We start from the raw sequence: 7,118 nt of genomic DNA on the forward strand, positions 1-7,118 counted from the left end.
GTTCCCGCAAATTCCGTCTGCCACCATCCCCCCGCCGTCCCCCATCCCTTCCGGGCAGGGCTGGGGTTTCTAGAGCTTTCCTTAGGCTCATCGCTTTCCTCTTTTTCAAGGTCTCTGATGGAATTCAAAGGATGGGTTAGATATAGTAAGGTGAACCCTGAGTCCCTCCCCTGAGAAGTGTAACCTGATGGGGATACCCAGCCCCTAGTTTTCTGGAGGTGCAGCTGGGGGTGGGAGATGATATGTCAGAGCAATTTTGTCGCCTGGGTTCTAGAGAATCCCTCTGGCGGTAGCCAGAGAGGCCTTAAGTAGTCCTAGACCTCTGCTCTGTGCCAGCAGGTTTGGTTGCTAACTCACCAGTTCTAATACCAATGGGTCTGGGAGTCCAGATGCCAGGGTTCCAGGGACAAACTTCAGTGAAATCCCAGACAGAGATGAGAGCAGGGGGCAGTGGGGCCTCTCCTTGCTCTGGGAGCTGTGTGCTATGTGTGAGAAAAAAGCACAAGACACTTGTGTTCAGTGGCCCGGCCGCCAAGAGGATTCTCACAGTTCTCTTTGCCCTAAAGAATGGAAGTCCCAACATGAGGGCCCTTCAAAGTCACTTTGGTGGGTCCCTGACAAACCCGAGACGAGTGGCCTCTACCAGAACTCCCAGTGGCAGTCAGCTCCTGGGGTGGCCACTCCCTTCTGGATGGCTCTGTCACACAAGTCTCCTTCATGTCAAGCCAAATTCTGGCTTCCCATAGCTTCATTCCAAAAATCCTAGTTCTACACCTCAGGGCCATATATAACCAGTCCAATTCTGCCACCCACCTAAGAATCAACCTGGCAACCTGGAGATGGTGGCCATGCCTCTCTAGGCATTTTCTCTTACAAGTGGATCTTCCTTGGAACACTGCTGGGAAGACAAATCCAGGTGGCTGAATCCCAGGATCAGAAACCACCAAACCACAAGATCACAGGTCACATCTCCAGAGTTACAGGTGACTTGGGCCCTGCTCAGGCAACCTGGCCAAGAAGACCCAAGGAGGACTTCCCTGGTGGCACAGTGGTTGAGAATCCGACTGCCAATGCAGGGGACGCGGGTTCGAGCCCTGGTCCGGGAAGATCCCACATGTTGCGAAGCAGCTAAGCCCATGCGCCACAACTACTGAGCCTGTGCCCTAGAGCCCATGAGCCACAACTGCTGAGACCGCGTGTTACGACTACGGACGCCTGCGCACCTAGAGCCTGTGCTCCGCAACAAGAGAAGCCACTGTGATGAGAAACCCACGCACTGCAACGAAGAGTAGCCCCCACTCGCTACAACTAGAGAAAGCCCGCACGCAGCAACGAAGACCCAACGCGGCCAAAAATAAATAAATTCATTAAAATAAAAAAAAAGTTCCCAAGGAGTGAAGTGGCTGGATCTTCCTGGGTGGCGAGGCAGACATGGGGGTTGTGATGAGGGCTTCTGTTGATCTGATCAGAGCAGAGCATCCAGGGTGGGGTCCTGCCCCCATCTGTCCCGTGTATTAGGTGAGGGGCTTGCACCCCGTATGTTCCAAAAGGTGGAATCCCTTTGGAAAGTAGCCCAAGTCAAAGCCTGAGTGTGGTGTGTGGCTGGGGACGGCGTGTGTGGCTTTGCGAGTTCCTCAGGCCTGAGAGGTGACTCACCTGTGAGCTATGTCCACGTTTGGGGCTATGTCAAGTAGCCATGGGCAAGCCTGTGTGAGGCGTTACCCCAGCCCTGCCCTGCCACCTCCCCATTTCTTAGGAGCTTGCGTAGGTTTGCCACAGCCCCAACATTCGCCATAAGGGAGGGAAATCAGATGAGGGGAGTTTCCCAGCTCCCAGAAATTTAGGGGGTCCTCCTGAGTCTTATGGTCTATAGACACCCTCCCATAGAATGTGCCCCCAACATTGACATTACATACCTATCAGCTCCCCACTCCCTACGGGGGCTATATAATCAATCCCTCACTCCAGCCTACCACCCAGATTTCACCAAATGCCCACAAACTGTGTTTCCCAGACACAGCCCCGATAACACCTCCAGAGTCACCACTCCCTCCCCAGATCTCCACAGTCCAGCCAGCATCCCATGGCTGCCAGCAGATTCTAAAGACACCCAGAGATGCCAAAACTCCCACGATCTCATTGGATCTTCAGCCCCTAAAGGTTATGAATTCTGTCCTTACCCATGGTCCTGAGACCATCCGGGCACAACGTGCCACCTCCCAGAGCCCCTCAGAGACCTGGGACTGCAGAGACTTTGGCCATCAGGGAACTCTATCCCTACAGACTGCACACCGCTCCCCTGGGCTCTGGACCCCCTTGCCCAACCTCACCACTGGCTCTTGAACAGACAAAGGGGGTAACAGAAACGCCTACCTCACGGGTTTATCGTGAGGGTGACATTATCATCTGAGAACAGTGCCTAGCACAGCGTCTGGTACCCCCTGCACCATCTCGGGACGTAGCTAGCTGTTGATTGTTGTATTCTCTCCCCTGGCTGACCTGCCACCACCTCCAGCTCACCAGGTCCAAGTCTGACCTCATCCCCCCACGCCCCCTCCACCTACAGGGCCTCAAGCCAAGGCCTGCAGTCATCTAGACCCCTCCTTCTCCTTCTGTGGCCAGCCAGTCCCCAAATCCTGTCCGTTTCTTCAATTCTACATCCTTAATATTCCTCATCATGACCTTTGATCCTCGTGCCCACTGCCATCACCTCTCAACAGCCTCATGAGTGGTGCCCCAGCCTTCAGGCAGCCTTCTCCAAAGGAGCCGAGGGGTTCTTCCTAAAATGCAAATCAGAGCCCCTCACTCCTCTGTTACTTTTTCCCCTATGGCTGGTAGGATAAAGTGCAAGCCCCTCCCCCCATCCTTCATCTTCCTCTCCTTTCCTCCCTACCCCCACAAGTCCCACTAGCACTTCTACCCTGCCCTGGCCTGCAGAAGTAGCCAACAGGTCACCTCCTCCAGGAATCCTCCTGGATCACTTCCACACACAGCCCCCGCCCCGATCCTCACCCGCCCCCAGGCGAGGCCTGGCTCCCTCTGGTGTGCTCTCCCCGCGCTGAAGTGTCCTCTGTGAACCAAGGCTCACAGCACCCGCTCTCTTGAGGGCCTCCCCACTCGTCTGTCCCCCTGACAACGCTGCGAGAGCCACGACGGCCCGGACCAGGCCGGCTCTGTTCTCCACGGTCCCCTCGGGCCTCGGGGCATCCGACTGCTCTGTGGACTTCTGTTGAATGGATGAATCAGGAGCCCTCACAGGCCTTGCAGAGGAGGCAGAAGCCCAGTAGGTCCTAAGGTGGGGCCGCATCTCCGTCCGCTCACACCCGCCCCGACTCCCGCGGGCCGAGGAGTAGCGGTAACTAGAATCCCCTCGCCCGGCTCCGCCAACCGGGGCCGCCTCCTCCCTCCCTCCTCCGTGCTCCCGCTGCCTCCGCCCCTCCCTCCCTCCCTCCCTCCCTCCCGTTCTTTGTCTCCCGGGCGCCCGGCCTCCCCGCCACGCGCCCCCTCATCGCCCCTTCCCTGGGGACCCCCCGCGGATCCCCGTTGACACGACGCTAAGAGTATCCGCCTGCCAGGCGGGGGACCCCGCGTCCAGCCGGGCGGGGCGGGGAGACGGTTTCTCTCTCTCTCTCTCTCCCTCCCTCCCTCTCTCTTCTCTTCTCTCCTCTCGTCTCCTCTCCGCTCCTCTCCTCTCCTCGCTCTCTCACACACACACACACACACACACACACACTCGCACACACGCACACACACGCACGGAGCATCCTCCCGTCAGGTCTCCTGGTCCAGCCCCTCCCGCCGTGCCTCCTGCTTCCTGCAAAGCTTCTCCTTCTCTCTCCGAACTCCCCCACCCCCACCCCCACATTCCCTCCGGCTCCAAGACCCCCCCTCGCTGACCCCTACCCCTACTCCCGGGATGGAGCGGATGGAGCCAGCCCGGAGCCCCCCGAGGCCGGGGTGACTGTCCCCCGCCCCTCTCCCGCCTGGCCCCAGCCCCAAACACCATGGGCCTGAGGGGTTTCTGAGGCGCCGGACGCTGAAGATGACAGATGCTGGAGGTGAGGTATTGGGACCCCAAGAGCCCCAAGTTGGACGGGGAAGCGGAGCTGGGAGGGGGTCTCCGGCTTGCGGTGGGAACCCGAGTGGGGTTGGATAGGGCGAAGAGACAAGGACCTTTCTTCCCCTGTCCCTAGGGCGGCCCGCACAGAGCTAGGGTTCTGGGCCGTTAGGAGATGGGGTGGAGATAGGATTTGTGTCCCTAATCCTCTCCCTCTGCCCGAGGTCCGGAGAGATTAATTTTTTTTAAAAAACTGGTGTTGGGGGAGGGGGGAGAGCTTAACCCCTTCTTGCCTGGTGCGGAGTTGGACTAATGGATCGGACAGAACTAGCCACTTGGCTCTGATTGGGCAATAGGGGCCCCGAGAGCGCAGAAGGTGCCCTGTCCTCCACCCCCACCCCATCTCCAGCGGTGCTTGCTGGATGCCCCGAGCTTGGGCCTTATGGGAGGGGGTCACCCCTTTCTCTAGCTCCACACTGCCTCCCCCTGCCCCAGCCTCCTCTCCCAACCATCCCTCCCCAGTTGCACTTCTTTCTTGGGCTCCTTGTCCTCTTCCAGGGCCCCTTTCCTCTTTCCTTCCCCACTGAGGGCCGCCTCTCTCCTGGCAGCCGATCCTGCCCTTCTGCACCCCTCCCCTGGGCCCCACTCAGGGCTGCCGGAGCCCTGTCTCTCTCTACTGCTTCTTCCCCTGGCCCCGCTGCCGCCGCTGCTCTCAGGCTCGTCTCCTTCTTGCTCTTTCTTCCTCTTCTCTGCAGCTCTGTAGACTGACTCTCCACCAGCCTGTCTCTGTCCTGCTCCCCATGTCCTCTCCAGGGCTTGTGCACCCTTTCTTTGTCTTTCTCCTTCCCCTGGGTCCCAGGAAACTTAGAGTTCACCGCCCCCCTTTCTCACAGGGAGGGCTCAAAAGTTATTGGTGTTCTTCCTCCGGGAATTGGGAAGTTTTGGGAGGAAGGAGTGGCCTGGTAGAGTCAGAGCCCAGACTGCATCCAGAGAACAGGTTCATTTCCACCTTGTAGTGGTTACCTGGTTTGGATGTGCATGTATGAGTGTGGCGTGGGTGTGTGTGTGTGTGTGTGGGTGTGTAGGAGTGTAATGTTGTAGGAGTGTAAATGGGGGGGATGTCTAATTTTCCAAGGTTCAGTGTTGGAAGGGGGGGGGGTGGGAAGGGCCTGGTGACATTCTGATGTCATGCTTCCCAGAGTTCCCCAAGGGACAGCGTAGGGAGGGTCCCCCATACACACCCCAGGGAGTTAGTTGTTGAAGAAAGCGGTTTGTGCTGAATCAGAATTCATTCGGCACTGATGTGAGCTGGAGGCCCCAGCCCACCCCAGAGCGTACCTGAAAGAGGATGGCATCCACAAGAGGGTCTCCACCCTAAACTGGGACCTTGAATAAAGAGCACATGGGCTCTCCGTTCTCAGGTGGTCTAAGAGACGAAGCACCCTCAGGGAACCTCCATTCTGATGGGAGAGGCAGTTCTTATCTTCAGAGATTCCCTCTTCTGATGGGGAATACTGCCCCTTCTCCTCAGGAGCTCCCATCTGATGTGGCAGAGATATGACCCAGTTAGGGAATCAATGAAGTATGAAAAATTACTCATTTCCTAGTAGTGGGGAAGAGTGGATTCAGAAATTATATAGACAAATGAGAGGAGTGAGGGCTATCTAGGACAGCTTTCTGGAGGAGGTGGCAGCTAGGTCCTGGTCAGATGAGCTTTGCGATTGAAGGAGGGAATTTAGTTCATTCTTAGGGGCAGCCTCTCTTCCCATCTACCCCTTCAGGACAGGAAGAGAGGTTCTAGAACTTCTCTGTTACTAGCACCCAGGGTTGAAGAATGGCAGGAGGGTTCCTGGAGGGCCCACATCCCTCGCTCCTTCTCATACCTCACTTCCTGCTTGCAGCCCCAAGCATCCACAGAGCCTGGGGTGGAGGTAGCTTTGAAGCGTATCTGGTCCTAGCGAGTATGGATCAGCTCCCTTACCTCTACCCCTGTCCCTTCTCCCAGCAGTGTTCTTTCCTCATGAGCAGGTTCCAAAACTGCAGATCACCACCCAGGATAGAGCTGAGGGGCAGGAGACTGTGGTCAAGGTCGAGTTCTGCCTCTTATCTCCTGCATCTCAGTTTTCCCATCTGTAAAGTGGGGATACTAAGAATCCCAAGCCTGGACAGTTCACAGTGAGATGAATCTATGTAATAACAGAAGAGGAGAATCGGAAAAGACCAAGCAGGCATGAGGTAGCTTTCCTACACCTGTCAAATGGGTGGTCTAACGCAGCGCTCTGCCCTTCTCATGCGGACCTGAGTGTTAGAAGTAATTGGAGATCACGTCCCAGGCATGCAGCATGCCCCTGACCCTGAGCTTCCTCCTTCTCCCCTCATCTGGTACTCCCCTGCTTCTCTGACACCCAGGCTTTGGTTTAGGGATGCTGCAATCCTACATCTGCTAGGAAGCCTGCCCAAATTGTTCCGGCTACATATATCCTGCTTTCCCACCTGCCCTTCCTTTCTTACTTCCCACAAACAAAACCAAACCCCTATCCATCCATATTTCTTCCCAGAACATATCTGATGCATCATAGAGATTTAGCTCTACACTGTTCTGCTATGGGTACTCTTTATACCCTTCTGCATCTGTGAGTCTGTCTTGAACTGTGAGAACTGTGACTTTGTCAAGAACAGTGGCCCTGTTGATGATGCCAGCTTCCTGAACAGCTCATGTTCAGGAAGACAGGTGGTGAGAGTTGGGGGAGGCAGGACTGGGTGATGGATGGGAAGATGGATGGGTGGATGGTATAAATTGACGGATGTAAACATGGGTGGATGGTTGGACGGGGCGGATGGTGGATGGATGGGTGAATGAGTGGACGGTGAATAGGCAAGTAGATGCATGGATAAGTAGGCACGTAAGTAGGTGGGTGGATGGAAGAACCTGGGTTCTCATTTTGATCTTGCCATTAACTTATGCGATCTTAGATCAGTCATTCTCCCGTCTCTCTCCCTCTGTAAAATGAGAGGGTTGGATTGAATAGTCTCCAGGATTTATCCCAGATGTGATATGGGA

The sequence above is a fragment of the Delphinapterus leucas genome, chromosome 19 (genome assembly GCF_059928025.1).
Source record: "Delphinapterus leucas isolate spDelLeu-1000000601 "Yukka" chromosome 19, BTC_Dleu_Yukka2, whole genome shotgun sequence".
NCBI lineage: Eukaryota > Metazoa > Chordata > Mammalia > Artiodactyla > Monodontidae > Delphinapterus > Delphinapterus leucas.